This window comes from Schistocerca serialis, chromosome 2 (assembly GCF_023864345.2).
Source record: "Schistocerca serialis cubense isolate TAMUIC-IGC-003099 chromosome 2, iqSchSeri2.2, whole genome shotgun sequence".
In the NCBI taxonomy this organism is placed as follows: Eukaryota; Metazoa; Arthropoda; class Insecta; order Orthoptera; family Acrididae; genus Schistocerca; species Schistocerca serialis.
In genome coordinates this window covers 413,039,197-413,062,591 of record NC_064639.1, presented here as the reverse complement: position 1 = coordinate 413,062,591, position 23,395 = coordinate 413,039,197, and the positions used below count along the sequence as shown (strand labels likewise).

At 41.6% G+C, this 23,395-nt stretch overlaps 1 protein-coding gene across 1 annotated transcript in view; it reads right to left on the bottom strand.

The window, feature by feature from the left end:
* The window catches only part of LOC126455582 (Krueppel-like factor 3), a 205,409-nt gene that overhangs the window by 115,605 nt on the left and 66,409 nt on the right, over nucleotides 1-23,395 (bottom strand). The gene's annotated exons all lie outside the window — the stretch shown is intronic.

Here is a 23,395-nt window from a genome sequence, read left to right as displayed (position 1 = left end):
ACGAAGAAATATCCCTGTGGCAAAAGTGCCTTTCCGCGATGTTCATTGTGTTCGGAATTTTTATGTATCGATTGTTTCTGCGATCAGTACCAACCAAGGGAATGCGCCAAATCTTCCTGAAGAATGATCATAACAATAAAGCATAAGAATTAACATAAAAAGTGATGTAAGAATGAAATATAAGAAAATGAGAAATTAAAAAGATTGCAACACCTGAAAATAGCATACAGACATAAAATTATATATTAAATGTGTGATAACTTTTGTGAAATTCAGTTGTAATTTTACAGTTGATATAATGCCCTTGTATCCCATAACTTGATCAGAAACATTCGTTTAGTAGCCTTCTACGGACATGGAGAGATAAATGACAAATGAAAATAAAATAAAATAAATAAAAACAAACGGAGTTTCGAACACGGGGCTGAAAAAGTGAGAAGCCGTGACGCTGGTCACTGTGCCACCGCTTCTGTTGAACTACCTATGCATTAAAAGACACGTAAAGTAACTCGAAAAATTTGACCGTCGTTTTCTAAAAAACTGTCGAGTATCCAGTGACAAGCCGAGACACGTGTCCGTTTATTTTGACCCCTCTTGGAAGTTTCTGGGAAATTGGGTTATGATAATTGCCGTGTTTTCTTCTTTAGTTATAACTACAGAAATGTGTAGCTTATGAGGGGCTGCTCGACCACTGTACCCTTTTCTTTTCAACCCCGTACGCCCAAACATTGGGTTAAGTGGACTGCTGGTAGCACATTTGAACACACTGGGGATTCCGTCTGCTGATTTTATGCGTTTTTTATAACCACCCTCCGCAATGCTCGATAATTCCTGTCCATCAGTAGGACTGTGTGAGGTCTGCCAGTTCTTGGTTTAGGTGCGGTTGTTCCTTCACGTTTCCGCCTCACAATTTTATCACCAACAGTCCACTTAGGCAGTCACAAGGACTCAAATGTTCCTGATCGATTTGCTAATCGGGTGGCATTCAATGACTAACCCAAGTTCGAAGTCACTGAGCCGTGCTTACTGATCTGTTCTTTTGTTACTGCTTCTCCAATGGTAATGCAACACTCCCCACTCCTTTTATACTGTTGGATTGACTATTTTGACGTCTAGTGGCGAATTCCGCATTACGTAGGCGTCTCTCGACACTTTTGATCAGATAATACACTTGTTGCAGTTAGAAACTTTATACATAAGACGATTTTAGTTTCGATTACGAACAACATTTAAGCGATTTTTACCTCCGTGCATCTCTTCTGATTTCGCAGAAGCACGAAACGCAGAGTAAGGCGCCTCCAATGTGGGAGGCAGGCGGGGCTTATTCCCTGGACAGTTCGTCACCCCATCGACGTCGGCGTGTGGGCTGGGCTTGATTCCCTCATGCGCCACAATCCAGAAGGCCAACATGTACTAACACACTGTAGGGAGAGTATGGCCGGCTTGCCGGCATCAGCCAGTTTGGGACTATCACGCTGCTGTTTCTTATTGTTAGCCACAGTGTATTTTGCCGTTTCTATTGAAACATCCTTCGCGATGAGAATAAAGCTCAGTTTTGGTGCTGCTTTCATTCTTTAATAGCGATAGCGCTATATTTCCCAGTACACGGCAGGCCTCTCAAGCTCTAGCTCTAAACTGATCATCTCAACTCAGCAAAGGCAGAAGAAGGAAGTAACCAATATTCGATCAGAAAACATCGTTTTCAGAGGTAAAAATCAAATCTGCTGGACCAACGACAGACTACTAGAGCAGTTTTCGTTGACGAAATTTGAAAGAAAGTAGCCGAAACTAATCAATTACTAGCATAGAAACCACGCTCCTCCGGCAGCAAGATTTCTTCAAAATATGAAACTAAAAGTTTTTCTCCTGCAAGGTTTCTTATTGCGATGCTGTAGTAGACTCTCATTTTGGTACCGAGGTAGAATCACAAAATATTACAGTGTCCCAGAAATGCTGCGACAAACTTCAATTGGCTATAGAGGATGATTTGAGGAACAAATCGAGGATAGAAAGTCGTTTCCGGAAACGTCATCCAGCGATACACCACTAGGTCACGCCTTCGGCAACAAACTTTGTATAATGATGGACCTCAGACGGAAAGTCTCGCAATGTTGTTTGTTATTCAGTGATCGCGACTGATTGCCACGATCGCTAGTGGAGAAGGTGGAGGTAGCCGCTGCGTAGACAGGCCTTGTCTCCTATCAATGCAGTGCTCTGTTGCCATGGTGGATGACGGCTTCGGACAAGGGTTTCTCGTGGAACCGCATAAAATTTCTTTTTTTCAGTAAACAGGAGAAAAATAAACTGCAGATAGAAAACCTTGTCTGAAACCAAGACAACAGAACATCGCATTCATTCTGGATCACAGGGTCCCCAGTTCGATTCCCGGCTGGGTTGGGGATTTTTCTCTGTCCAGGGACTGGGCGCTTGGGTTGTCCTGATCATTTCATCATCATTCATGAAAGTGGCGAGATCGGACAGTGTAAAGACTGGGAATTTGCACGGGCGCTGATAACCGCGCAGTTGAGCACCCCACAAACCAATCATCATCGCATTCATAGGAGACAAGGCGTATTTACACAGCAGCTAACTTCTTCTTCTCCATTCTCGGTCATGGCGTTCAGTTGTAATCACTGAATAACAAATAACATCGCGAGACGTTCCATCTATAGTTCGTCAGCGTACAGAGTCCCAATTGCCGCCGAAGGGGTTGCGTAGCGGCAGGAGCCAGCGCCTGTAACTTCGACACTCAGTGGTATCGTCAGATGGCGTCTACAGGCATGGGTTCCTATCCTCGATTTGTTCCTCGAGACACCCTCTACAACCCCTCGAAATTTGTCGCAACATTTCTGGGACACCCTGTATACTGTGTGCAGTAATAATGTGTTTTTCTCAGGAAATTTTTATTGAAACAACATATTGCGTAAAACCTAATGCCTTAGGGGTAGGGTGTATGAAATGGACAGTATCCTCTGTACATATTTATCACCCACGCAAAAAGCATTTACCATATCCTTGCTTGGTATCCAGCAGCCGACACATGCAAATCTCAGCTACAATAAGCTAACAGCTAGATCAGTGATGTACCGATCATACTACCTGCAAAAACATGCAACAAACATTATTTCACATACATATTGTAACTGGTATTTGAGTTTTAAATAATTCGGTATTGTATAGAAACAGTTATAAAATACAAAGGATTGAGAGAAGTATGTTTATATGCCTTTCATGCTTTTTATCTAATTTTATTCTTTTGTGTGCTGCAACGATTCAATAAGCACAGTAAACCAATGAGAAAAGCTTGCAGCAGTCTTTAAGTATTTAACATTAACTGCAAAACGCAATTAATCAATGATCAGGTGTGTTGTCTGTATTATGCGTCATCTGCGCATGAGTGTTTTATTCGTTTGCAGAGGAATAAAAAGCATTAAGAATTTAAGTTTGCATCGTTATGCTGTAATCTTTATCACGAAGTATCTGCGGTACTTGGCTTCGCTCAGAGAGTTGATATCAGATTGTGTGGTAGTTTGAACTATAGGATAAACTTTAAAGTATAAGAGGTAAAAAATGGTTGAAAACATATTCTAAACATTTACATTACTTTCTTATAAAAATATTTTTCATTTTGTTATCTGGGAAGTATATGTACAAATTTTTAGAATTTTTCTATTCGTGAGCAAGCTATGCATAGTTGACCGTGAGAGAAGCAGGAGTCTTCAAGGCGATACGGCTATATTTTAAAGTTTGTACTTGCGCTTTGTTAATTGTAAAACTGTAGGCTAATTTGATTGGAAATTGCAGTCTCTTAAATTGGAATGCCAGTTCAGTAGAGATCAGTGGTATTCTGAGGATAAATAATGTGTGTCATTTGTATTTTCCAGTCGTACGTTCGGCTTCGACGATGTTATTCGGTAGCTGTAGCTGTAGCTGTTTGACGATCGTCCTTATTTCATTACGTAGTTTTCTGAGGAGTATGGTCGGAGATCCCGTTTTACGTCGAAGTCAGTGTAATGGCTTTCCCGGTACTTGCAAAGAGTTTAGAAATTCTGTGGGATATTTCACACTTTCTTCAACGTTTACCTTCGTGTCGATCGATTTGTATATCCTCTCTTCACCGGGAATTTTCTTTTGAATATTAAAGTTGATATCGGTGACAATGTTATTTTTAGTTGCTAAAGTTATCCTCTCAAATAGCCAGTCCGAATTGATATAATTGTGAACAATGTTTGGGTAAGTTTGGTTGATGAGTTCGTTTTGAGCAGTGACTATGTTGCAGAAATCATTGTTGAGTTTAATGAGACCGGTCGTCTGGTCAGTAGAATATGTGCCTTCGCCTATTTGTAAAAGTCGTTGAGCAGAATGTGCTGTTGTTTCGTCTTTCGATAGTTCAACTCCCACATTTATTGTTAGTCTCAGTATCTGTATGTGTGGCCCGAGATGTGATTTTTTTTAAAAACATTCATTGATCCTATCTGCTGGAGTTCAGATGGGGAGAACTGGATGTGTTTGTTGAAAATCTCCTGAGAGTGTGAGTAGAGCTCCTCCTACCACTTCAGAGTTTCCTCACAGCTCTTGTAATGTTGTGTCCACGGCTTCGAGTTCTTTTTTATGTGCCATTTTGCATTTGCCCCAGAAGATAATTTTAGTTTGCTTTAGAAGTTCAGCCCCTCCAGATACTTCTGAGATTTTATGCATCGGGAATTGTTCTCCAGCTATATTCAACGGAAGTTATAGGGCGAAATGGTCAGCTCGTCCTCCTTCGTGGCTGCAGCACCAGATGATTCTTGTGCAAATGCAATACGCTGTTTAGCACGTATTTCCACCAGCAATAGATTTATTATAAATGTTTCCCCGGTGACGCCTGGTGCGTCCAAGTGAATAATTCCGCCAATGTTGTTCTCGATCCGGTCCATGATAACGCTGTAAATTTCCTTTTGATTGTCACTGAGGAGTGGTTTGTTGTGAGCAATGTATCGAGGTAGTTCGTTGATGTTGTAGCTTTTTTCCTTCGTAATTATAAAGTTTAGCACACTGATAGCATCTTTTTGTGATGCTTGCATCCCAAGTTTAATAAGGTCTGGGTGTTTATTTCTAAACACGAATAAGTGTTTTATTGAAGATGGCGTCGTTGAATTCGATGGTCAGTTCAGGCTGAGCTTGTCGGGTTTCGTACAGTATGTCGTCACTCATACTCTCTTTGAAGGAGTCCCATACCTGTTTTGGATTCGATGGGATCCATGTTGTTATAATTATGGCGCGAAATCTCTCATTTTTTCAGCTGTGGGTTCTTGTAGTGTTAATTCCCAATGGTTGTCGTTTTCCAGCGTAATAACCGTCAACAGTTTTGAGATCTGTGAAACATGTTGGTCCCTGCATTACGTGCAACAACATCCATAGATAGAAACATTCAGCGTTGTTCGGATGTACGAGTGTATTCGGCCTAGTGCGCCAGTTTTCATAATTTATGCATGACCGTCTATTGGAATTTCTTATTTTCGTCGTTGAAAGATTTTTCTTATTGTGTTCCACGTATAATAGGTAGGGATCTCGACATACAGTAATGTTTTCGCGTATGGATCCGTTTGACATAGTCGGTAAAAAGCTGTTAATGTTGTGTCCTGAGATGCTTCGCTTGCAATTTTTCTGGCGGTGTTTTTTGTGAGGTAAACTCTCTGTACCTTCTCTAAATGTATTGCTAGATGTTGCACGGCTGGTTCGCGTTCTTGTATGGGATAAACGAAAATCAGCCAGGCTGCTTCGTTACTGTTGATGTATCTTCCCATACATGAGGACCTCGTTTTTGTTTTGTTGTTCACAGCTAACAAATTGAAATAGTACCATGTGACAGTCTTTGTTCACATACTTATAGACATGTTTGATGGATTTCAGTGAATTGAAGTATCGTACATTGTGTGTGCTTGAAACATTTTGGAAAGTAGTGTGTTATATGGTGCTACCCATTGATTATTTCTAGTTCGTCGCTGACTCGTATTCGTATTTTTGCTTTGAAAAGAACGGTTTGGGTGATCATCTTCTGTATTTGCTATAGCTGTCAATTCCAGTTTGCGTGTCGTCCAAGTATGGGTATTTTTCTGTACCTTTTCAGTCACTCATACATGACGGATTGGGGCTTAATGGCCCAGATGGTCATTCAATCATTTTTTTCACTACTATGTTGTACTGTTCCGAATCTTCTTGTGGATAGGGAAATTCAGCTTGGATGTTTTTGTCGGTATCCGTGGGATGAACTGTGTCGTGTAGCCATGTGAGATTATGTGGGTGAGGAAGTCCTTGCTTTTGCCATTCTATTGTGTCCATCCAGCATCCAACGGTTCCGAAGATGTGGTATTTTGTGATGCATTCAGTAAATCTCACTTGTTTTTGTCGGAAAACTCAGACAATGATTTCGTGTCGATGCATGGGGGCTTGTCCGTATCGTAGTTGTTCTTTGATTTCTGGCCACGACTTGCATGTGAATGCTATGAAGAAGTCAGGTCGTCCATATTTTCTTATGTAGGCCATGGCATCTTGAGTGTATTCCAGCATGTGTCTGGGACTCCCTATGTAAGATGAGGGTAAGATTACTATTGTTCCATTGTCGTTAATGTTTCCGTCATTTATGATTCATCTAGAAGGTGGATGTATTCTTCCGTGCGCAGTTTCCTCTGATTCTTTCTTATTTAAAATATCCGTTTCGATTCTATTTTTGCGTACATAACGACCGGGAATCGTTGGAACAAACGGCGAACGTTGAGAACGTGCCTGTACATTTCATTGTCTCCGATCATTAAGCGATAAGCACAGAACTCCTTGGAAACGACTTTTTTGTTTGTGTCTGCGTCTGTTTCAGGTTGGAATTGTTCCAGATTAAAATGATAACCATCCTCTCCGTGCCGAAATATTAATGGATATTGGAGGGCATCATATGAACGGTGTCTGTGAAATACGCCGTAGTATTCCTCTTCTTCATTGTACAGTTCTGTCACGTCTTGTGTTTTCGTTGTCCACAATTCGACGATGACTTTGTCTATCTGGTATTTTGTCTGCTCGAACTATAACTTTACAGTCATCAGAAATCATTCGGTCTAGTGCTGTTTTGAATAAATGACTCAATTGATTGAATTTGTGTAAGATCCTCTGTATTCTTGGACTACTTCTTGTCTCAATCCACTGATGTTTGACAATCGTTGATCAATTACTATTTCTTCATTTCCGATGAAATATACTTGCAGAAATTCGTGGTCTTCCTTTGGTAGTGGTAGTAATGATCCCATGTTGGGATATATTTGTTCTTCGATTGAAAAAACATAGCCGATTTCATCTCTGTTAGTGTTTATCGAAGTGACATCGAAAGAAGTCATTTGGAAGCAGGCGTTGAACACTTTTATATTTTGAAGAAAGCGTTTCGATTCTGGAGTTTTCCCCGTCATGTAATGTAAAAATTCCTGTGGAGTTACTTCCAAAGGTGGTAATCGAATGTTTACATTCATGCAACAGATGCCTGGTGTTTCTCTACTGAATTTTTTCGCGTTGCAAAATTGGCAGATATCCATTTTTCCGATTAAGACGTGTTTGTGTTTGTTATATTTTTTCGTCGGGTCGTAGTGGAATGCTTCATTTGTTAGGTTGTACTATTTACTTGTCCTCGTCCGCGCTTCTCATAGGGAGATATTTTCATGGCTGGCTTGAGTTAAGAGTCTTTTATTATAACATTGTGTCACAATTCTTGATTCTTCAGTCCATTCATTTCGTCGTTCTTCGGTTTCTCTGCTTCTCACAGTGCTCATTGTCGTTCGTTAGGAACGTTAATGTGCTACGCGTTCTTCGTCTGTTTCGTTTTTTCGCTGTTCTTTTTGTTTTCGCCGTTTTGCTTCAGAACTGGGGAGATATCCTCTTGCATTTGGGCATTGTCTAAAATATATATCAAATCAACGTTTTATTAACAAATACACTAAGTACGTCTTATACAGTTTTCACATTTATTTTCGATTTATATTCAGTCACTGTATCGCGTTGACTGCTCACTTTTCACTGTTTGTTTTCATTCACGCACTTCACTACTTTTTCGGTTCGTCCCGTCGTCACTGATGAGAAACTGACTTTCGAACCCACGACGGATCTTCCTTTATATATCCCTATTTAACGGGTTGCCGCACCAGTGGCGAATTGCAGAACATACCAAAAAGGCCAACATTCCACAATATTCGAGAGTGTTCTGGAATGTTGCACAATGGTCTCGAATGTTCCGTGATATTCCCGAACATTCTGGAATCTACCCGAATGTTTCAGACTATTTCCGAACATTCCAGAACATCCCGGAACATTGTGGAACATCCTGGAACATTCTGAAATGTTGCAGATTGCTCTCGATAAATCTCGAATATTCTGGAATGTTCTCGGATACTCTGGAATGTTTTAGAAATTTATATAAGGTGAAATTTCCCAGCCCTTGTATCTTCAAAAGCATGCCCTTTAGGTAAAAACGTGAACCTTCCTCATGGGTAGGTGACAGCGGGCTACCACATCATACAACTCCCTTGATCATATGGGGACTCGTTTCTGAGCGGCACGCACATTGGACACTCACTTTTATACTACATATATACACATTTGTTTAAGTTAAAGTACTGCAGCTCTTTGTTACGCGATTGTAAATCTGAAGATGATTTACAATAATGCCTAAAAATTCTTGATGCTGTATCTTTCCCTCAAGCAGAAATCCTATGAAATGTCCTCCCACCTGGCCCGGAAAAGTGCAACCGAAAGCACATCACTGAGTCAGTAATTCACAGGAGACTTCTGACAATTGCCATGCCGCTGTATACGTAACAAGGGGGCCCGAAATGGCCGTAAGTGTGGTGTTGCGCGACTTAGCTACTCAAGAAGTGCAGGCAGTGGCAAGCACAGGAAAAAAGGGTGGCCATTCTTTCCCTACCCTCAGATTTAGTCTCACACAATAATCTAGTTTTATCCACACAAACCGCTTGTCAGCAGGCACTCATAGTTTCAAGACCTGAGCAGATAGAATGGAGTCTGTCTGCGCGGTTCGGGCCATAGTATTCTGTGTCCAAGATGCTACTCCAGGCGGGTGTAAAATGAATGTGCGCAACGGAAAATAATAAATGCTAAAATGAAGATTTGGCCCTGTCTGACTACCCCCTGAAGCAGATCTTAGGATCTCTTAATTCTATAAATTACGACCAAAACATTAATGAATGATGAAGGCAACTAATCCTACTAAATTATAAACGTTATTCCCGCTTATATATTTATTGTAGATTAAAAAACCTTAATAGTACAAAGTTTACATTTCCTAAGTAAAATTACTAATCAATTGCCCAAGTCTGCCCCTCATTATGACTGCGCGATCAATAACGCGAAATGACTGACATGATCTACGTACCAAACACTAGAAGACACTACTTTCAAAGATGATCTACGGTGGTGTGGAACCTCAGTAGAAATAAACTAACGTGATCACAGCTGTTTAGCTTTCATAGCCTTAATAAGCCGAAGCAATTTTCGATATCACCGTATGTACTGCGTCCGGTGCGACGAAGTGATGGTTCTCGTACTCGTCTGCGACGATGGAAGAATTCCAGCCACAAATAAACTCTTTAAAACAAAAATGGCTCTGAGCACTATGGGACTCAACTGCTGAGGTCATTAGTCCCCTAGAACTTAGAACTAGTTAAACCTAACTAACCTAAGGACATCACAAACATCCATGCCCGAGGCAGGATTCGAACCTGCGCCCGTAGCGGTCTTGCGGTTCCAGACTGCAGCGCCTTTAACCGCACGGCCACTTCGGCCGGCTTCTTTAAAACACTAGGACGGCAGAAGCCGGTCTCTGACTAATATACTGTAATACTGTCTTCTCCTCTTTGAATTCTACAGACTTCAAACGCGAACTTCCAGCCACAAGGACGGAATTCAGATAACGTCTCAACGTAAGTATAGGCAGAGGAAGTGCTCTCAATTACTGAACGCTTCATACTCAACGACGACTTCCAACCCGGAGGTGAAGTCCAGAATCGTATAGGTTCGCAACAGTACAGTGCCTAACTGTTCTAACTATAAACGCTCCTGAGAGCAAAGACAACAAGTCCGTTCGTACCAACAAAGCTGATTTCGAGCGATTTCGGGAGCTCACAACGGAAGGCCTCGTCTCTCCATCGCTGGCCTCCCAGCAAGGCTTGGGTCCCCACCATCGTAATTCCGAAAACGAATCATATTCCTGAAACCACGGTATGTTATCCCTCACTACAGATTCTTCTGAACGGCGACCAAACATATTTTAGTCTTTTGTCGTCCAGCACGGAAAGTTTGCGAGGAAAAACCTATACGAGTACAATGGTATGCTTCTGAGTAAAAATCCTTGGAAATAACCCAGTCTGCGTGGATTCCGAGGTGACGCTTCCTCGTTACTCTCAGCTACATCCAAGATTTTCGTAGTTTCCGAAGTATCATCCTTCCCGTCCAGCTACATCATCGGTCGGTCGCGACTCTATTGTGCCCCAGCGCTCAGGTGTCCCAACGTCCATCTTGCTACTTCCAGTGTTTAAGCAGGACCAACACACCTGTGTGGGCCTTCCACCCAGGGAAGTTCCGCCTGCCATTTCATTTGCGCTGTTGCTCCAACCTCTACTAGTATGATAATAAAGACACTCCATCACCTTTCATGCAATAAGCGTTAACAATTATTTACAAGGCGTACGTGACAACGTCAGTCTCCTTTATATATTCATATATATGATCTACAACCTATCACATGATACCTAATTGTGTTTGTACCTCACGGCAAAGTATGTGGATGGGTGCTTGTAAAGTGCGAAATTACAGCCACCTTACAAGTATCGAAGTTAAGCCAGACGAGACAAGAGCGGCTGTAGTTGCTGCATGAGCTGTCACGCTGTGGGGGCGGTCCATCATTAGCATTAGAGCTTCAAACTAAGACCAAAGACTGGGGAACTGCGGGGCAGTAGTGCGACCAGTACGACGTATCTACTCCTGAGGCTCACTGGTACCTTCCGCACTATATCTCTCGAGGGTTCACTGGTGTTTCTCGGGAAACGTCTAATAGATATCGCTGTGCGTTGCTGGGAAGCGTTGTATTTGTTGGAGCGAGAAGAAATGCTCGACTGTACGAGATCACAGGAGCTCAAGTTTCTAACAAGAGGTTAGAAGAATGATAGTCCGAATAGAATTGCAATGCGGGTATACATCACATTCGCAAGCATTAAGAACAGGCTGAGTATGCGTGACGTTGATACTACTTGAGACGTGGTCCACCTGTTAACAGGTCATGGTGAATGTCCCAAACATCTACGTTGAATGGGATGTAGGGAAACACCAACTGTGAAGGTTCCGCTGATCACATCGTTTTCAGTTTCCCCCGTTTTCAGATAGAGAGGGAATGTAAACAATTAGACAGCGATCTGCAAACAATTGCAAATTACAACTTTTGGGCTATAATTAATATGCTTGCGCATAAAATATCTAAAAAACAACTGCTCATCTCTCTGTCTTTAAGGTTACGTGGACACTCTGAATATCAAAATAACAACAGCAGATCAGAAGAACGAAGTAGAAGACAAAGAAGAAGTGGTTCCTCCATAATAGAGGACGATGGACACGAATAAAATACAGTATAATTAAAAGTGAGGATTGCTGCAGTGGGAGCCATGTAGAACGTTGTTGCAACAATAAGTCTAAGTGCAAGTATAAATGCAGTTAGTCGGCAAATCTCGAGCTCTTCCGATGCTGCCAGTAACAAATGTAGCAATACAAGCTTAAATTAAATTCCTTTTATTTTATTTTATTTTTATTTGACTAAGTTTTCGACGCTTTCTTTTTGTTTTGTTTCATTTCACTTTAATATTAACAATTCTTGCTGTTAACATATTTTATAATGGCAGTACATACGTAATATAAGACTTTTAAGATAAGAGGTCTAAAATTTATAGAAATAAATTGAACTGAAATTGGTTTGAAATCTGGTATGTATAGCAGTGACGTGTCAGTTGATATACAGTACTGGAAGAAAGTTTCATCTAAGAGCAAAACAAGATGCCAGCTCCAGTATCTGACGGACTTCACATTAGCTCCTAAATAAAATTCTTAGGCAAAACCTGAGCAACATTTTTCCAAGCATCTGAGTTACTCTAAGAATATTTTGTTCGCTACCGGTATGTGTGGCACAGACTTGAAAAGATCGTTTAACACACTGGCAACAATAAAGAATGTTCTATAATCCGCAGTATCTAAAGTGAGATGAAAATCTAATAATCATGGGTGATTGGAACACTGTATTACAAGAAATAATACGTGACAGAGTTACGGGCGAATTTGGGCTCGATACAGTGAATGGGAGAGAAGAAAGACTAATTGAGTTTTTGTACTTTCAACAATGCAGCCCAGTCAGCAATCGTGATAATCTAATATATAAGAAACTATCAGCCTCGATTGCGGTAATGAAACGAACCTTTACCTAGGTTTCAGCCCAAATAATTGAGCCTTCTTCAGAAGATATAGCTGAATCTATAATTTGTCTAAGAGGGCATGGTCTAGAAATAAAACTATTCAGGCTGTTTTAGTTTTATTTCTAGACCATGCCCTCTTAGACAAATTATAGATTCAGGTATATCTTCTGCAGAAGGCTCAATTATTTGGGCTGAAACCTAGGTAAAGGTTGGTTTCATTACCGCAGTCGAGGCTGATAGTTTCTTATATACTAATTGAGTTCCCCTATTAGTTTCTGCTACTAATAGTGTATACCTTTTTTCAAAATAACCAGCTGAGGAAGTATACTTGGAAAAGGCCTGGAAACACGGAAAGATTTCAGCTGGATTACGTTACGGTCAGACAGAGATTGCGAAATCATATACTGGAGTGTAAGGTGTGCCCAGGCGTTCGTATAAATGGGGCTAACAATTTAGTAGTGTTTAAGAGCATACTTAAGTTAAGAGAATCGTGTGGAAGAAGCTATATGGAAATAAGTGGGTACTTAAGTACTGAGGAATGATGAGGTTCATTTGAAGCTCTCTAAGACTAAAGATACTGCGATAACGAAAATCACAATAGTCAGCTTAGATGAAGAGCAATGGACATCTCAAAAAGGAGTACACAGAAGTTGTACAAGGAAGGCAGCTGTGAAGAAACCTTGGGTATCAGAAGATATACTTCAACTGATTGGCGAAAAATGTAAATCAAAATATTCAGGAAAAGACATGAATACAACAATATGAGTCACTTAGAGATGAAATAAAAAGGAAATGCAGTGAAGGCAAGGCGAAATGGCTGCAGGAGAATGCGTAAAGGGTATAGTCTTTGGAAGGACTAAATAAGCGTGTAGAAATTCGTTACAACCTATGCTGAAATGAAGGGCAAAGGGATCGAAAATGAGAGAGCAAAAGGAATACCACGGTTAAACGCTGTGGAGAGAGCGAATAGTTGGAAAGAGTCCAATGAGGGCCTTTTCGAGAGGGAGGAACTGTCTGATGAAATGAAATAGTGGATGAAATGGGAGATAATGTGCGAAACGTAGGGAATCCAGTATTACAGTCAGAGTTTGACAGAACTTTGGTAGACTGTGATCAAATAACGCGGAAGGCATAGAATTCCATCTGAATTTCTAAAACCATTGGGGGAAGTGGCAGCCAAATCACTGTTCCAGCTGATGTATAGAACAATTCACAGTCAACTAAACAGCTCATCCACTGAAGTTGCTGAAAATGATAATATACAGCAGAATGGAAAAGATAACTGAAGATCTTTTAGACTGCGATCAGTTTGGCTGTAGGAAAGATTAAGGTACCAGAGAGGCAGTTCTGGCTTTGCGCTTAGTGATGGAAACAAGACTTAATAAAAATCAGGACAAATTCATAAGACATATCGACCTAGAAAAAGCTTTCGAGACTGCAAAATAGTGCAAGATGTTCGAAATTGTCAGGAAAATAGATGGAAGGTATAAGAAGAGGCCGTAATATACAATATTTAGAAGGACCATGAGCGAAAACTCAGAATGGAAGACCATGAACGAAGTTCTCGGACTAGAGAAGGTGTAAGACAAAGTACAGTATTTCGTCACTACTGACCAATCCATACATCAAAGGACTCATGACGAAAATAAAAGGAAGGTTCAACAGCGTTATTAAAATTCAAATTGAAAGGATGTGAATGATATGATTCGTTGATGACATTGCTTTCTTCAGTGAAAGTGAAGAAGAATTACAGAACCTGTTGAATGGAACATACTGTCTAATGAGCACACATTGTGGTTTTAGTACAAACCTAAGAAAGACGAAAGTAATGGAGAGTAGCAGAAATGGGATAAGTGATAAATTTAACACCAAAATTGGGAACTGCGAAGTAGTCGAAGTTACGGGTTTCTGCTAGCTTGGAAAAAAAACATACAACAGACGAAACAAGGAGGATATCAAAAGTGGAATAGCAGAGATGTAGAGGGTATTCCCGGCCAAAAGAAGTCTGCTAGTGTCAAACATCGGCTTTAAATTGGGGAAAAAAAATTCAAATGTGTGTGAAATCTTATGGGACTTAACTGCTAAGGTCATCAGTCCCTATGCTTACACACTGCTTAACCTAAATTACCCTAAGGACAAACACATACACCCATGCCCGAGGGAAGACTCGAACCTCCGCCGGGAGCAGCCGCACAGTCCATGACTGCAGCGCCTTACACCGCTCGGCTAATCCCGCGCGGCGGGGAAAAATTCTTGAGAATTTATGTTTGGAGCACAGAACTGAATGGTAATGAAACGTAGACTCTGGAAAAAATGCGAAGGAAGAGAATCGAGGGTTTGAAGTGGGTTGCTATAGAAGTATGTTAAAAATTAGTTAGAGTATGAGGAGATATTCCACAGAAGTATCAAGTACAGGAACATGGCAGAAACGTTGACAAGAAGAAGGGACAAGATAATAGGACACGTGTTAAGGTATCAAGGAATAACTTCCATGATACTTGAGGGGGCTGTAGAGGGTTAAAACTGTAGGGGAAGACAGAGAGAGGACTATATCCTACAAATAACTGGGGATGTTGAGTGCATGGGATTCTCTGAGATGAAGAAGTTGACACAGTACGGGGATTCCCGGCGGGCAGCGTGAAACAGTCAGAAGAGTGACGATAAAGGAAATATGCAAATAATGCCAGAACTTGAAGGAGTCACAGCGTATGAAAGCTAGAACCCTTTCGTTTTCCTTTGATATGTAACACGTGTAGTTTTATGTTTGATTTATTGATAATTTGATTATTAATTATGCTAATGTTTAGTAAAGAGATAAGCCATTTGAATTGAGAGCCTCTACTATAAAATCTGACAGTACCACCAAAGTTCGCAGAAATTAACACGCCACTCTTAACGTATCATATGTGTTTCAGGTATGTTTCTGCATATTTATTGATGAGCACATAATGACATGTTTTGTAGTGTAATTATTAATGCGCTGTTTAACATACATTGACTTGTGGGCTCTAAAAAGGACCAATCGCGAAAGGCACTCCGCTTAGTAACTGTAACTATGCCACAATTTTGTATAAATTTGACTAGTGGTCCATTTTACTAAATTGGAGGTTTAATTGGAAGAGTGGAGGGAGGTGGGAGGTGGCAGAGAGTATAAAGAGTGCGTAAGCCAAGCGGGTGGAATTTTATGTGATTGGTTGCCAAATGGGGAAGAATCTGAGTCAGTCGGCAGTATGAATTTTCAGGTGACCGATTATGGACGGCGTATCAGCCGTGCGTGTATGGAATACTTTCACTTTCGTTCGGTCTTGTGCAATGTTGGCGAGTTCACTGCAGAATTTGGCTGACGGCTAAGGCACTAACTTTTACGTGGGAGCTTTGAACTAAGCAATTTATTCAGTAGTTTTGAGTTATTAGTTTTACAAGGCAGAAGAGACTTGAAGGTATACCTTACCGCAATTTAGTCAGTAAGGTCACTACCACAGTACGTATTCCAATTGGTTTAAATAAACCTGATTCATTTCTATGTTTTGTTTTGGGCTACTTCATTTATGCTCTAGAATTTATACCATTCAGCCTTTAATAACGATTTCATTTCATAGACGTTTAAATGTTCTGTCATAATTCGATGTTTGACTTTAAGATCATTTGAAAATCTATGACTTTCTGCTGGTGTTGCTGCAGGGCACGAATGATAGTGGCGTGTATGATACTTATTTGTTTATTATTCAACTAAACGAAAGGGGAGGAAGCTTTCAATCGAGAGAATTTTCCAGAGCGGGAGGGTTTGCGCCATATTCTCCGGCTTACTGGACAGGAGGCACAAATTAGAGGACCGAGTTTATTGCTTTCTGTTACGTTAAAGGTTTTTGTACATTTACATTCAAAAATCTTCATAAATGATTGTATTTGAATAGAAAAGAAGAAAATTGTTTAAAAGCTACTGATATCTTTTGAAAGCATGGGAATAAAGATCGAAATTCATGATGATGAGTTACGTATAAAACTGGTTTTCTGTTCAGTAAGGTGCACGCAGATTTTGTTTTCTAAGAGGAAAAACTCTGAGAAGCTTAAGAATGGCATGAAGATCCCGACTGAATTTAGGGTAACAGGAAGAGTCTTAGTTTTTGACACGAAATCCAGGAAAAATAAAGAAAGAAGATTCAAGATATAAAATCTGCTACGTCATTTTTTCAAACTATTTCTATACACCTGCTCTCCGTTTCAACAAACGTGCGGACTTCAATGCGAGATACTTGTAACAGTTTCCACAACGAAACTTTGTCTCGAAACCTGGCAGAAAATCCAAAGCGATTCTGGTCGTATATGAAGTATGTTAGCGCCAAGAAACAATCAATACCTTCTCTGCACGATAGCAATGGAGATACCATTGAAGACAGTGGTGCCAAAGCAGAGTTACTAAACACTGCCTTCCGAAATGCCTTCACAAAAGAAGACGAAGTAAATATTCCAGAATTTGAATCAAGAACAGCTGCCCACTTAGTAAAGTAGAAGTACACCATTGGCCAATAAAATTGCTGCACCACGAAGATGACGTGCTACAGTCGCGAAATTTAACCGACAGGAAGAAGGTGCTGTGATATGCAAATGATTAGCTTTTCAAAGCCGGTGGCGACACCTACAACGTCTGTCATGAGGAAAGTTTACAACCGATTTCTCATACACAAACAGCAGTTGACCGGCGTTGCCTGGTGAAACGTTGTTGTGATGCCTCGTGTAAGGAGGAGAAATGCGTACCATCACGTTTCCGACTTTGATAAAGGTCGGATTGTAGCCTATCGTGATTGCGGTTTATCGTATCCCGACATTGCTTCTCGCGTTGGTCGAGATCCAATGGCTGTTAGCAGAATATGGAATCGGTGGGTTCAGGAGGGTAATACGGAACGCCGTGCTGGATTCCAACGGCCTCGAATCACTAGCAGTCGAGATGACAGGCATCTTATCCGCATGCCTGTAACGGATCGTGCAGCCACGTCTCAAAAATGGCTCTGAGTACTATGGGACTTAACATCTGAGGTCATCAGTTCCCTAGAACTTAGAACTGCTTAAACCTAACTAACCTAAGGACATCACACACATCCATGTCCGAGGCAGGATTCGAACCTGCGACCGTAGCGGTCGCGCGGTTCCAGACTGAAGCGCCCAGAACCGCTCGGCCACACCGGCCGGCGCAGCCACGTCTCTATCCCTGAGTCAACAGATGGGGACGTTTGCAAGACAACAACCAACTGCACCAACAGTTCGACGACGTTTGCAGCAGCATGGACTATCAGCTCGGAGACCATGGCTGCAGTTACCCTTGATGCTGCATCACAGACAGGAGTGCCTGCGATGGTGTACTCAACAACGAACCTGCGTGCACGAATGGCAAAACGTCATTTTTTCGGATGAATCCAGGTTCTGTTTACAGCATCATGATGGTCGCATCCGTCACCTCTTGTTCGCATTGACGGCACTTTGAACAGTGGACGTTACATTTCAGATGTGATACGACCCGTGGCTCTACCCTTCATTCGATCCCTGCCAAACCCTACATTTCAGCAGGATAATGCACGACCGCATGTTGCAGGTCTTGTACGGGCCTTTCTGCATACAGGAAATGTTCGACTTATGCCCTGGCCAGCACATTCTCCAGATCTGTCATCAACTGAAAACGTCTGGTCAATGGTGGCCGAGCAACTGGCTCGTCACAATACGCCAGTCACTACTCTTGATGAACTGTGGTATCGTGTTGAAGCTGCATGGGCATCTGTACCTGTAGACGCCATCCAAGCTCTGTTCGACTCAATGCCCAGGAGTATCAAGGCCGCTTTTACAGCCAGAGGTGGTTGTTCTGTGTGCTGATTTCTCAGGATCTATGCGCCCAAATTCCGTAAAAATTTAATCACATATCAGTTCTAGTATAATATGTTTGTCCAATGAGTACCCGTTTGTCATCTGCATTTCTTCTTGGTGTAGCAATTTTAATGGCCAGTGGTGTAAATATTCTCGGAGTAATGAAGCAACTTCAGTCACGTAATAAATGCAAGTCTTCTGGTCCATGCTGTATACCAATTAGGTTCCTTTCAGAGTATGCCGATTAATTAGCTCCATACTTAACAACCATATACAACCGTTCGCTCGACAAAAGACCCGTACCCAAAGATTGGAAAGTTGCACAGGTCACACCAATATTCAGGAAAGATAGTAGGAGGAATCCACTTAATTACAAGCCCATATCGTTAATGTCAATATGCAGCAGTATTTTGGAACATATATAGTGTTCGAACATTACCAATTACCTCAAAGAAAACGGTCTATTAACACACAGTCAGCATGGGTTTAGAAAACATCGTTCTTGTGAAACGGAACTAGCTCTTTATTCCCATGAAGTATTGAGTGCTATTGACAAGGGATTTCAGATCGATTCCGTATTTCTGGATTTACGGAAGGCCACGGAAATCTAAAAGCCGTAAATTCTACTGAATACCTAGGTATTACAATTACGAACAATTTAAATTGGAAGGAACACACAGAAAATGTTGTGGGGAAGGCTAACCAAAGACTGCGTTTTATTGGCAGGACACTTAGAAAATGTAACAGACCTACTAAGGAGACTGCCTACACTACGCTTGTCCATCCACTTTAAGAATACTGTTGCGCGGTGTGGGATCCTTACCAGATAGGACTGACTGAGTACATCGAAAAAGTTCAAAGAAAGGCAGCATGTTTTGTATTATCGCGAAATATGGGAGAGCGTGTCACAGAAATAATACAGGATTTGGGATGGACATCATTAAAAGAAAGGCGTTTTTCGTTGCGACGGAATCTTCTCACGAAATTACATTCACCAACTTTCACCTCCGAATGAGAAAATATTTTGTTGACTCCGACTTACATAGGGAGGAACGATCACCAAGATAAAATAAGGGAAATCAGAGCTCGTACGGAAAGATATAGGTGTTCATTCTTCCCGCGCGCTATATGAGATTGGAATAATAGAGAATTGTGAAGGTGGTTCGATGAACCGTCTGCCAGGCACTTAAATGTGATTTGCAGAGTATCCATGTAGATGTAGATGTAGATGTAGAAGTACAGCTGTCTCCATCCTGAAGGGTTTTTGCAGGCTCGGGATTTGCAATAATTTCGCTCTTTTTCGTGTATGTTTCTCGCACGATTTATAAACTTAAATATTTTTCGTTTGGATTCCAAGTTAAGTTAAATAGACATTTAAATGTATTTTTTCGATATAGCTATAGGATTAATGTGAAGTCGTGGCATTGCTGGACCTTACAAAATGGCTCTGAGCACTATGGGACTTAACTACTGAGGTCATCAGTCCCCTAGAACTTAGAACTACTTAAACCTAACTAACCTAAGGACATCACACACATCCATGCCCGAGGCAGGATTCGAACCTGCGACCGTAGCGGTCACGCGGTTCCAAACTGAAGCGCTTAGAACCGCACGGCCACACCGGCCGGCGGACCTTACATTTTTGCACCTTTTAAATGAGGAGATGCATGTGGGAACCTGGGAGCACGTGCTCAGCAAATATGCAAGCTTAACTGCAGAAATAAGTTTCATTTCTTTCTCCATTATTTTGGAAGGAGAAATCTATTTGTGGATCTATAGCTTGACTGTATACGAGAATGAGCGCTCGAGAAGGGGGCTGCGACTTATAAACTATTCACAAAATATGAGATATAAATTAATAGAAAAGCTACTATATTCTAAACAAACGTAAAAATCATGTTTCATTGATTTAAATAAAACTCCATTTATTTCCAGAAATTTATTTTTAAGACCACTATTTACTATCTTTTGATAAGGATATACAGTGAATCACTGATTTGGTTCAAACACACAGCCACGGAGACGACTACCATTATTAATCCTTCAGGAATACATCATTCAACAATTGAATATGTCGCAAACTTTTCTAACACAGATCTCGTCGACCACATGATCATTTGGAGTATCTTTTCCATTTGAGCTGTTCATGTACGTAACGATGTGCAGTCCACCCCTACGATGGAAGAAACGAGTTACAATCACTCATACGTTAATCTGACCTGCCTGTAACAATAACAGGTTCTGCTTGTTTATCTGACTCTGAGGCAGCCGGGTAGGAAACGATAAGTTGTGATCTTCTTTGAAGAAGCAATTTCTAGAGAAATAATTTAAAATTCCTACCTATACTTTATTACCTCTTGGTTCGGCACCATTGTGATTAATGAGCAAGTGGATAAACAACTATGTTGCACTTATTCCATCTTCTTCCTACTTTTTCCTATTCTTTACCCCTTTTCTTCACGGGGTTGACGTGTTATTGTATTTGGCAATGTTAGAGGTACACGGTGGCCGGATGCCCTTCCTGTATCTACTCCTGCCTCCCCCGTTCATCACCCCTTCCTCCCAGAAAGGAATCAGTACACCCTAACTGTCTGCATCTAGTGCATCGGTTTCCAACCTTCCTGAGACCATTACCCCTTAGTGCAATCAAACATTAGCTACAAACACCCCCCCCCCCACCCCTCCCCACACCCAATCATCATTATTAGCGATTGACTAAACTTTAGAACACAAAATAATTTTCTTTGAACACTTTTATTTTAAAAATTATAAAAGATTAATGGTATTTTATTAGTCCACGAAGTAAGGAGTCAATGACAAATGGTACTGCTTGCTTCTAACAGCTTTTATTTATACACACATCAAAAAAAGTTTTGCATCATCCCAGTTCTCAGAACTCCTGAAGATAGACGTTGTCTGTGGATATTTTATCACAGACACAGTCCCTTTGACTGTTCAGAGATGTCACTGAACCCGCCCAAAGATGTAAACAACCATGCATGAGCAGCGCCTATTACACGGAGGGGGTCCGACAGCCGGTCAGTTCCAGTCATTCCACCAGGAAGAAGGTACAGGGCTGGTGTTGCCTGTACTTCAGCCATGCCTAGATGGTCAATCCCGCGGTTCGATCGCGTCTGCGTTGTTACTTTGTGCCAGGAAGGGCTCTCAACAAGGGAAGTGCCCAGGCGTCTCGGAGTGAACCAAAGCGATGTTGTTAGGACATGCCTCGCTCAGGCCGCCTGAGAGCTACTACTGCAATGGATGACCGTTACCTACGAGTTATGGCTCGGAGGAACCCTGACAGCAACGCCACCATGTTGAATAATGCTTTTCGTGCAGCCGCAGGACGTCGTGTTACGACTCAAACTGTCCGCAATAGGCTGCATGATGCGCAACTTCATTCCCGACGTCCAAGCCGATGTGCATCTTTGCAACCACGACACCATTCAGCGAGTTACAGATGGGCCCAACAACATGTCGAATGGAGTGCTCAGGATTGGCATCACGTTCTCTTCACCGATGAGGGTCGCATATGCCGCTAAGGCAACCCGGTTGGACTGAACTCCTTAGACACACTATCCAGCGACTGCAGCAAGGTGGAGGTTCCCAGATGTTTTGGGGTGGCATTATGTGGGGTCGACGTACGCCGCTGGTGGTCATGGAAGGCGCCGTAACGGCTGTACGATACGTGATACATATCGGCAGCATATTGGCGAAGCATTCGTCTTCGTGGAAGACAATTCGCGGCCCCATCGTGCACATCTTGTGAGTGAACTTCCTTCAGGATAACGACATCGCTCGACTAGAGTGGCCAGAATTTTCTCCAGGCATGAACCCTATCGAACATACCTGGGATAGGTTGAAAAGGGCTGTATATGGACGTCGTGACCCACCAACCACTCTGAGGGTTCTACGCCGAATCGCCGTTGAGAAGTGGGACAATCTGGACCAACAGTGCCTTGATGAAATTGTGGGTAGTATGCTACGACGAATGCAGTTATGCATGAATGCAAGAGGATGCGATTCTGGGTATTAGAGGTACTGGTGTGTATAGCAGTCTGGACCACCACCTCTGAAGGTCTCGCTGTATCGTAGTACAACATGCACTGTGTGATTTTCATGAGCAATAAAAAGGGCGGAAATGATGTTTATGTTGATCTCTACTCCAGTTTTTGTACAGGTTCCGAACTCTCGGAAACGAGGTGACGCAAAAGTTTTTTTGGTGTGTGTATTATGTAACCTCCACTACACAGTATCGCGCGTTAATTTTTTTATTTTTTTTAAAAAAGAAAACGTTATAGGTTATTTAGTTATTCAAAATTACAGTCTTACGACATAGTGATAACAGTAATGTCCTTTAAAAATCACTAAGTTTCGTGACCGAAACACAACTGAACCCTTTTGTTTTTCTCCCTCAGAAAGCTTAATTTTACCCCTCAGGGGGTAACTACCCTCAGGTTGGGAACCACTACTACAGTGCTATCTCACCTGAACGTGTGCGAAATTTTTCCTGCATATTTGCGAGTTGTGTAGCCATGGCAGGATGTGAGTACCAGCTCGGCATCCACGTACACGAATATGGGAAACCACCTAAAAGTGGCATCCAGACTGGCTGGCACACCGGCCGTCGTCGTTAGTTCTCCGGGAGTATTCCACTCGGCGCCGTCGAGACTCATCGAATCCAGGCAGGAGCGTGGCTGTCTGGACGCGTGGATGCGACGTTCACTGATTTTAGACAAACTTTATTACGGTTTTTGACAACTCAGTGGATAAAATCCCGCTTTATAATTCACTGATATAGCGGTTTTTTAGGCTTTTTAACTTTGTTCGACTTTTGTCAATTAGAAAGAAATCGGTTTCGTTCAACCTTCCACACAACTCTATCTTTTGTAGTAACTTTCTACGATTGCTATTGAACCATGGTAAGTTCGTCCCATCTCACACTATCTCCTACGCGAAGAACGTATCCTTCGTGTGCAAATATACATGTATATACATACTCTGCAAATCACTTTGAAGTGCATGGCCGATGATATTTCACTTTTTAGCGCATATTA